Source organism: Astatotilapia calliptera, chromosome 10, assembly GCF_900246225.1.
Source record: "Astatotilapia calliptera chromosome 10, fAstCal1.2, whole genome shotgun sequence".
Lineage (NCBI taxonomy): Eukaryota > Metazoa > Chordata > Actinopteri > Cichliformes > Cichlidae > Astatotilapia > Astatotilapia calliptera.
Window position 1 is genome coordinate 5,568,367 of NC_039311.1, and position 10,311 is coordinate 5,578,677.

A 10,311-nucleotide genomic window follows, 5' to 3' on the forward strand; every position below is an offset into this window, starting at 1 on the left:
TGTGTCCTTCCTTTCCTCCCTCCCTGATTCCTCAGTGTCTAAAAAGCACGGGAAGCTGATCACCTTCTTGCGCTCCTTCATGAAGTCCAGGCCCACCAAGCAGAAGCTGAAGCAGAGAGGCATCCTCCGGGAGAGGGTGTTTGGCTGTGACCTGGGAGAACACCTCCTCAACTCGGGACATGATGGTGAGTGACAGAGCATTACAAAACTGCAGCGTTTGAAACCGTTAATGATATCAGTAGTCAATCGCATAATTGTGGCTAAAAAAAAGCTTTTTTGCTCTTCAAATATTGGAATTTTAATGGAAATTACAGTCCAAATGTCTGTGCACAGAGTGGTTACATGTTGAGCGGTTATGTAGCTTACTCTGACAGCCTACGTAAAACCTTTCATTTTCTAGATTAGGATACTGCACTGGTAAGCATTCTTGTCATCTATCTTACTTTTCCAGTTTGCTTGGAGAGTTTAGAGGCTGGGTCGCCTTAGCTGTCGTTGTTGAAGTTGGTCCAGAGCCCTTTTTTTTGCCCGTTGGCCGACACTGTCCTGCTGGAGACACTTTGTCCCGCTGTAGCCATGGTAGCCACGCTGTAGCCTTGGCTTTTAGGAGTGGATGCTGTGACATCCACGTGAATGCCAGGTCCCGAGGTTTCCCGGAAGAACACTGCAGCATAACCAGTATTATTCACTTCACCTGTTATCTTACAGTTGTTTGAATGGCGTCCGCCTCATACGGCATGCAAATATGAGCTTGTAGCTCATCTGGTTGCACTGAAGATGTTTGCTGTATTGAAAGTCCATCTGCAGCCTGGTATCTGGCTATAATGGTCATAATGGTGGCCTGATTACACCCTAACATCAGCTCTGACCGGCTTAATAATACTGCTCTGTTGTTGAGCACTGATCAGTAACTTAATTTTAGTTCAGCTTAAAAGCCCATTTGTTCAGGTTAATGGATGACATTGCATGTGTGGACGTGCAGGATTCTCATTTGGCCAGCACATTTGTTTACAGCGATCACAGTTCAAACCATGTAATAGTATAGTCGCCTATCAGTGGGTGCTCTGTCACACATTTGTGGGTGAAGGAGCTGGACTGACCTCTGGAAATCCTGCCCTACCTTGTAAGGGGAGACGTGAGGTCTCAGTCACATGGTGCTCGGTCAGACAGTTAAGGTGTTTACTTGTGAGGAAGACCCCAGAACAACTGCTTCTGCAGAACGGACACCTTAAAGAACAGCCTGGATAAATTTTGATTCTGCAACTGTTTAGTTTTGATGAAGTCATTTTGTTTCTGAGTCCAAAGAAAAAATATTACGAAGGTTCCAAAATAAAACTGTAATTTTTGGAAAAGCTGTATTAAAAATTCCTTGCTACTGTTAACAGCACTTGGGAAATACTTAAAACAATTAAAAAAAATAACATTTTCATAGGGGGGCTAATAATTTTGTCGTCATCTGTAAAAGGCACATGAATTCTACTTATCTTGCCTTGGAAGTGCCTTAAACCTGCGTTCTTTCTGTCATCATGTTGTGACTCCTCCGATTCTAAAATACAGTATGATTGTACAGACGTCTGTAGGAAACAGCGCTTGCTCCCAGCACAACATAAAGATTCATTGTAGCCCTTCTTGTAATTTGTATGCCATCTTTCAAAACCCAGCTCATGTGATACATCCGTGAGTAAGGGATAAAGGGTTTTCACTTCTGGTTGAACACAGGCCAGGTTAACAGTTTAAAGTGCTTTTAAAAGATGAGGAAACAGTCTAGTGATTTCCACATTTAAACACATGCTGTGCATCTTTGTGGAAAGAGATACTTGTAACAAGTTCTTCCCACTCGGTCCTCTCCTGTGCGGTAGAATATCCGCTTGTTTGTTCACATTGAATGAATGGCCTTATTTTCTCTCTGGCTACATGTGGAATTTGAACAGCTGCTTCAGCAAGTGTCCCACTCTGTCAATCTAAAATGATGTGTGAGCTGTGGGGAGGCCTCCTCGTACATATACACACTGTCCTTATCTTCCATAGACACGCTCACATAGACGAATAACATGTCTGTATTATGCATAGCTCCTGAAGGAGAATGAGGAGACACTAAGCTTTTTCGTGATTTTAGCGGTCTACCACACAATCACTGGCTCGGTGATTGGTTGCCTCACACGCTGACAGTTTCCTTACAGACTGCCTGCATCAAAACAGAAAATGTTTTAAGGCAACCTAACAGTACCAGGTCAAGAAATGCATGATTCAGTATGCGTATGTGTCCACTCTAGCTCCGAGAGTGTTTTTCCATCAGAAAACACAAAAAAGTTGGTCCACCCTCAGTATCCTGGCATCTTCTTCTGTCCTGCTGCTCAGCAAAGATTGAAAATGATGAATTGCCGTTGTTTTTGTTTGACAGTGCCCCAGGTCCTCAAGAGCTGCACGGAATTCATTGAGAAGCACGGCGTGGTGGACGGCATTTACCGCCTGTCTGGAATTGCTTCAAATATCCAGAAATTGCGGTAAGGAGGCACAAACTGACCGACATCCAATGCTTGGGACTCAACACTCAAAGTACTTTATACAACATGTCTCTCTCACCCATTCACACACACGTTGATGCTTTCTAATGATCACACTTTGATGAATGCATCAGGAGCAGCTCAGGGTTCAGCATCTTGCATGCAGATTGGAACAACCGGGGATCGAACCACCAACGTTCAGATTAGTAGATGACCTGCTCTGCCAATCCTGAGCCCATGTGACACTCTGACATTGTGTAATATTATATGGAGAAAAGATTGATGCATTGCTGGGAAAAGATCTTTGCAAACACTACTGGAAAGTAGAACCGTTTCATGGCCTGTCTCAGCACTCACATGTTAGTTTGTTGACTGCAGTTTGTTGCTTTGTCCTTTTCTCTCCCATCAGGCATGAGTTTGACTCTGAGCAGATCCCTGACTTGACCAAAGATGTTTACATCCAGGACATCCACTGTGTTGGCTCGCTCTGTAAACTCTACTTCAGAGAGCTGCCTAATCCACTGCTCACCTACCAGCTCTACGAGAAGTTCTCTGTAAGTAAAACACTAATGTGGGCTACAGGGCTGCTAACTGTTGCAGATTGGCCGTGACTGACTGCTGACTTTTCAAATTTGATCTCGATAGAAAAGAAATAAAACAGGTTTATCTTATAGGAATTCTTGAAATTCCTCCTCCAGTCATGGGCCATAGACACCCCTAAAATAATAGCACCGCATTCGACACACCCTGTCATTAAAAATGCAGCAAACCACTGTGTGTGACTTGGAATAAAAACTTTCTCCAAGCACACCAGAGGCATCCCTCAGGATGAAGTAAATACTTACTGGTTGCTATGGCAGCTAGACTGAGGAGGGGGCTTCGCGGTTACAGACCGATGTTCTGTCTGTGCCCTATATATCAGCATGAACTTGGGATATCAATGGATTAAGCTTAATGTGGACATAGCGCCAAATCCCATTACTGTCAGTCTCTCCCTGTCTCCTAATCTCTTGTTTTGCTTTCACTCGAAGGAGGCTGTATCAGCAGCGACAGACGAAGAACGACTCATCAAAATCCATGACGTCATCCAGCAGCTTCCGCCACCGCATTACAGGTTAGTGTAGAGGCACATTGCCCCCCATTGGCAGGCTAAGGAGCTGCAGGGTTACAGACTGGCTGTGCATTCAGTTGTCTGTCTGATGGTGTTAGAATCAGAGCTTTCTGTAATGCTGTTGCACTGAGTGGAATCTTTGTCTGTGTTAGGATTAATTGAATTTCCCAGACTGTGTGAAATTTGCAACTGGCATTCCAATAGGGATTAAAGCAAAACGCTGATGCTCTGAAGACAGTTTTATCATGTCCGTTAGCGTGCACATCACTGATGGAGCAAGTTGAATCTGAATATGTGATTCTTAGGACCTTGGAGTTCCTCATGAGGCACCTTTCCCGCCTGGCAGCATTTAGCTACATAACCAACATGCACAGTAAGAACCTTGCCATCGTGTGGGCGCCCAACCTGCTGAGGTGAGAGCTCATCCTGCTTTCTTTCATTGTGTTGAATGAATTGTAACTCTTCATCTGTACATTTGCTCAACTGGCTGGAGACTTCAAGATGCCTCTAATGAGCTTTTTAATTTCAAGTATAAGAAATAAAAGTTGCTGTTCTTTTTGGTGCCACACACTCTGGGTTCTTAGACTGGCCTGATTTCTAATGTTTGCCACACAAAGTACACTCTGTCTGTTTTTTATAATGAGTCATTCTGCCTGAACTGAAGGGTTTAAGCAGCCATCACATGTTGGAAATTCATCTCAGAATGGTTTTACTCAAATTCCAATTTTCTTTAACTGAGTTAAAGAAAATTTCACTTCTGTTTTCGCGTTTTCTCTTGTTGTCTCAGGTCAAAACAGATTGAATCCGCCTGCTTCAGCGGCACAGCAGCCTTCATGGAAGTTCGAATCCAGTCTGTAGTGGTGGAGTTCATTTTGAACCATGTTGATGTGCTTTTCAGCACTAAACTCAGCTCACTAATAAGAGAGGGAGCAGGTATAGACATCCCGCCAGCGTGCACACATTAAGCTAAATTCAAATAGTTTGCCACTGATCGTTTTTCTGCTACATTGTCAGGTCACAACTCTTTGTCACGGCCAAAGTCCCTGCTGGTTTCATCACCCTCAACAAAGCTTCTAAGTCTAGAGGAGGCCCAGGCCAGGACCCAGGCTCAGATCAACTCTCCAGTCACTGAAGACAGCAAGTACATTGAAGTGGGTGAAGGTCCAGCTGCTCTGCAGGGCAAGTTCCACACCGTCATTGAGTTTCCCACAGAGAGGTCAGCTGTTTTCCTGTTTTATTAATGTCTATTATAATGGAAAAACCTTGCATGGTGCTCCTTCTGCTGGTGTTCTGGTGAGACTGCAAGACTTTCTTGTCCATCATCGTTTTCTATTATAGGAAGAGACCGCCTAACAAGTCGAAGAAGTCTCCTGTAGGTAGTTGGCGTTCTTTCTTTAACCTGGGCAAGTCTTCCTCTATGTCCAAGCGGAAGTTGCACCGCAATCCCAGTGAGCCTAATGAGCTGAAGGCTATGGCTCTCGCTGGTGAGTGCTCACGCCGCATCTGCAGTAAAAACTGTCTGGAGCTAATCAGCGTTGTGCAGCAACAAGAGCTTAACAAAATACACCAAAGTGACAGCAGTGAATGTTGATGGTTGTGTTTCAGGAGGAAGAGGAGACACTGCAACATTAAGGTCAGCCAAAAGTGAAGAGTCACTGAGTTCCCTGCATAATGTTGAAGGTAATTATTTATGACCTCCACTTCACTTAAACTTGGAATAGAAAGCTTAATCGGTCGTTATCTTTATCGTTTGTGTTCTGTTCTTCCGCCAGGCGAGTCCAAGGTGTACCGTCCTCGGCGACCGCGCTCCAGCAGCGATGCTCTGTCAGCCTCTTTTAACGGCGAGCTGCTGGACAGCCGGCAGCACTGCAACTCGTATGATAACCTGGATGGCACAGAAGACAGCGACGGAGACGACGGACCCATCTGTGTGCCTGCTCTTATCTCGCCTCCACGCTCAGCAGGTGAAGACGTGGACCTCAGCCCTCCAGACATCGGGATGGCCTCCCTGGACTTCGACCCCATGTCATTCCAGTGCAGTCTCCCTGACACCTCCTATGCCTTCCCCCTGGATGATTCACCGGTCAGGGCTGAGGGCTCCACTTTAAAGAGGAACCGGGGCAACATCTGTGGCAAGACCAATGGCTCTGATCTCATCTCTGCCTCCTTCATCAGCAGCTTGACTTCCCCGCTATCCACCGATACCAGCGTGAATACAGGGGAAAAGGCAGAGAACAAGAAGCTGACTGCGTCTTACTCGTACACTGATAAACCCACACAGGCCGTGTCACCTATTAAATGTGGAAAGGCCGCCAGTTTGACACCTTTTGTCACTTCAGACACTTTGTCCGCAGAAACACGTGGGAAGATTACAGCTGGACAGGCTGTCTTTCCACAGTCTTTATCTTCTCCTTCGATATGCAAGGACTCTCCTACATTGATGGGCAGTGTATTGCTGAAAGTAGCTGAGCCATCGCTAAGTGAAGTTTTTCAAATGGAGCTGAATTCTAAACTGGCAGCCTTTGACAGTGTGGACAGCCGAGAGGTAAAGGGAGAGGACGGCGTGCAGCAGGGACCAGCTGCTAATAGCCAAGAGCACCAAGGTAGGGCAGCGAATGAGATACATACTTTCGACCTGTTCTTTAGATGAAAATAAAAGTAAAGTGTTTGTGTGTATTTTTTGCCAGGTTTAGCTTTGCAAGGATTTCATCTTAAACCTTTTTCTTCCGATGTCTGAGCACCTTACTTACTCCCCGCCTTTTCCCCACTCTTAAAGCACCTTAAAACCTTCCCGCCTGTTCCACAATCACCTAGAGCTCTTGCTTATTCATGCTTCAACTATAGTTCCCTTGTGTTTTTTGTGTTCCCACTAGGAGTCACAACTCTGGACTCTTCAAAGGACCCAACCCCTTGTTCCCTCAACTCTACAGCACCCTCTTCTGTCCCTCCTCCTCCACCTCCTAAAAATGCTGCCCGCATGTTGGCCCTGGCCCTGGCTGAGTCTGCTCAGCAGGTGTCCACTCAGTCTCAACTGCGGTCTTCTGAGCCCTCAACACCGCTGTCCCCTCTGCAGCCGCATGAGGCCTCCAGCTTCCAGGACTCGCCACATCCTTTTGTCCTACAATTCCAGACTGCCTCAGAAGACGGAGCTGGACGAGGAAGTACTCCCCCACCAAACAGTGCTGCTACAAGTGTGATCACAGTTTCATCTCATCCCTCCACTTCCAGTCCTTCAAACAAACACCAGCCACCAGAGTTAACCAGCATGATCACTAAGCCATCAGACAGTGCCAAGTCCTCTATAACTGCATCGCAGCCAGACGTGGACCCCCCACCAGACACTCCACTTTACAATTGTGCCCCACTCTCCACATCACCCAGCCGGAGTTCTCCAACCAGGAAAAGTCCAGAAAGACAGCAGCCTGTGACAGGACCAGTCCCACTTCATAGTAGCTCATCCAATTCCACTGCAGCCACAACCCCCAGTGGCAACAACAAGGAGAGTGGAAACTTACAGCAGCATGGTCCTGAGGTAAGGATATCATGTTGGCTGGTCCCAAGAGGTCCTAGCAGTGAATCTCAAAACTCACTGTTTTGGGATTGAGTATGTTCTCAGCACCACCTCCTATTTTTGACAGAAGTTATCCTCGGTGTAGGCTGCAAGTCTCTACCTGTATGTATGTATATAGGTATTTTTTAAATAATTGACTGTATACCACTACTACTCTGCATTCAAATACTCTGATACTTTAGATACTTACAGTTCATATTGGAAAAGTCTTGTGTTACTAAAAAAAAATGCACAACTCTTATTTTTCTTTTCTTTCTTTGTTTTTTTCCCTAAACCTGATATAAATAATGACTTATCCTGTGTTGGCCTCTTTTTCTCAGGTCAAACCAGAGGAGAAGGCACCACCCCAGTTCTTCCAAAACCACCAGAACAGCCAGCTCAGAAGCTGAAAAGATCAGTCCCACCACCCCAAACCCAAACTCAGCAGCAGAGCCAAGCCCAAATACAACCTCCAGCTCAGACACAGCCTCACACACATTCCCAGACATTAGTCCAACCCCAGCCTCATCTCTCAAAGGCTAGCGCAAGAGTCGCACCCACCTCTGCTGAGCCTGTGGAGAAACCTTGGGAGGCCATAAAGCCAGTGCAGCCCTGTGCAGAGTCTGGAAAATATCACGACTCCTATGGACCCACTCCTCCTGCCCCTCCTGTTCGCACTATAGAGAGCAAACTGGCCACAGCAGCACTCAGCCACAGTGAAACCTCCTACCATATCCTGGGTGAAGGTCCTCCGTCTGGCCATATGGAGGATGCTCTCCCTCACCATCCTCTTTCTCCTCGTAAATCTTCCACGCACCAGCCAGCCTACCTGTACCACGCTAAAGGAGAACCCGTCCTAATTGATCCTCCAGGAGCTGCATACTACCACCAGAGGTCTGTAACTCTGGGCCCGCAGTCTATACCACACCACTACCAACCAGACAGTGTCCCTCCACACACCTATGTGTCAAAGTCTGAGCCTCAGATACCCTACAGTGCCCGAATAGATAACAGATACAGCACTTTAGGCCCCAGGTCCTACCATCACTCCATCAAGTCCAGAGGAAACCCCAGGAGTGTTTACCTAGCCCCAGGGCCTGGGCACCAGGGCTACAGTCATGACAGAACCCATGGCTATCCCACCATCCGCAGAGTGCACTCGCTCCATGTTCCTTCCAGCATTCGCTCAGTGCCCATCCAGAGGACTGAAGTTCCTCCAGATGACGACATGTTCTTCTACCACCGACCGGTGTACCAGTGCAAAGCCTACCAGCAGCCCCCGCAGCAGTCCTCGCAGGCAGACTACCATGTTACCCAGCTGCAGCCTTACTTTGAGAACGGACGAGTCCAGTACCGCTACAGTCCATATTCTGGTTCAGGCCCATTGGAGGCGCCTTTCTATGACATCGACCCATACGGCACTATCAGAGTCAGGCACCTTCACTCCTACAGCGGCCGAGATGCAGGAACACTTCCTGGGCGTCCTGGTGGGAAGGCGACTGGGTATCACTACCTCACTCGCCACATTCTTCCTCCTGGGAAGGAGCACAGTTTTGTGAGCAGGGACATGCCCCCGGGCATGGGAGCAAAGAAGTTGCTGCTTACTTATCCTGGGACCCAGAGGAGTCCGAAAGGTTGCGTATGCATTCTATCCGCAGGGAGAGCAGGGCCAGGCTTAAGGTTAAAGGCCCCGTCCCTCTCTCAATATGACAACGTGGGCTTGTTCACACCAGCAGATATATCAGGCTATGAAACCTGCACCTGCGCAGTAAATCTGACCCAGGCAAAGCTGTGCTGATACCGTCTGAGAGGCAAAGACGGGCCGCTACCGCCCAGACAAATGGTGTCGGACCCTGAAGCCCTCATGTACATGGAGACTGACAAGCATGTCCAGGGCAGCGGAGTGGGGTGACAAGCCTGATGCACTTTCCAAGCAAAGCAGCTCCAAGAAATGCCAGTCCTCTCACTCCCCTCCCTCTGCTCTGAGCCACAGTCTCTCTCACCAGCAGGAGAGCGGTCGGCACGAGGCCAAGTATGAGCCCGGAGACGACGGCAGCAGGTCTAAACACAAGAGGAAACTTTCAGGCGCGTTACGAGTGTCCAGATTCTGACCACCACCAGAGCAAAGTGAAAACATCAAGCGGCTTTCACAGCACAGACGATCAGTCATCAGCCCCCAGGGAACAAATCGGCCGCTCCAAACCCGAGCGATCGCACAGCGTCCGAGAGCAGCACTACAGCCAGGCCAAAGCAGACCTAGACAGAGACTACTCGTGTCAGAAACACAGCACGAAAGCAGTGCAGTCCCACTATGACAACTTGGACGATTACCACCCAGTACCTCAGCCTCATGCCCCTGTTCAAAAACATGGAGCGTCCAGCTCCTACCCAGCCCCAGGATTTCCAGTGAGCCACAACAACAGAGCTTACTCCACAGCTCTAGGTCAGGGGGCCTTTATCCAGACTAGCCTGGCCATGCAGAGGCCCGAGACAGAGATTCATACAGAGTGAAGCATTTAGGGGGAGGTGTAAAATAATCTGAAGCTGTGTAGAAGAAAGACTCTGAGCTATGGTTGAGCAGCCTCTGCAGGACAGTGGACTGATGTATCACCAATATTTTTGCTTCTCTGTATTTTTAAAGAATTGTAAAGAATATTGTAAGACTTTTTACAGAAAGTCCTGAATGTATACCTGAAATTATTGTCCATGAGGTCTTGTTGTTGTGATTGATTGAGACAGTAGCCGGTCATAAATGTATAATGATATGAAAGACGTGAGGTTACTTTTACTAGGAACCACAAAAATGTAAATTATATATACTATAATATACAAATAGAAACACCCATAAAAAGGGATTTTAGTTTGGTTTTTGTTTTTTTTTTTATATGGTGTGTCGCTGGTATGAGCATCAACTGGGACTAAGGTTTTGCATTTTAGAAATGCATGCAACTCTATCTCTTACAGAACAGTTCTGTGTACTTCTCTATCCATTGCGTTCTCTCTGGATTTCACAGCACAAGTCGTTTCAGGAGGAGGGATACGTGTAGGTCGACGCAGGGCCACCTGCTAATGTGACAGAAGCAGCGTGTCCATGTTTGTTTTGAAGAATCTGAGCAGGAGGTTGGATGAGGACCTGCAGCCGGGTACTT

General features: G+C 47.2%; 1 pseudogene; it reads left to right on the forward strand.

The window, feature by feature from the left end:
• Positions 1–9,934, forward strand: LOC113031106 (rho GTPase-activating protein 32-like; annotated as a pseudogene).
• The last annotated feature ends 377 nt before the right edge of the window (positions 9,935–10,311 follow it).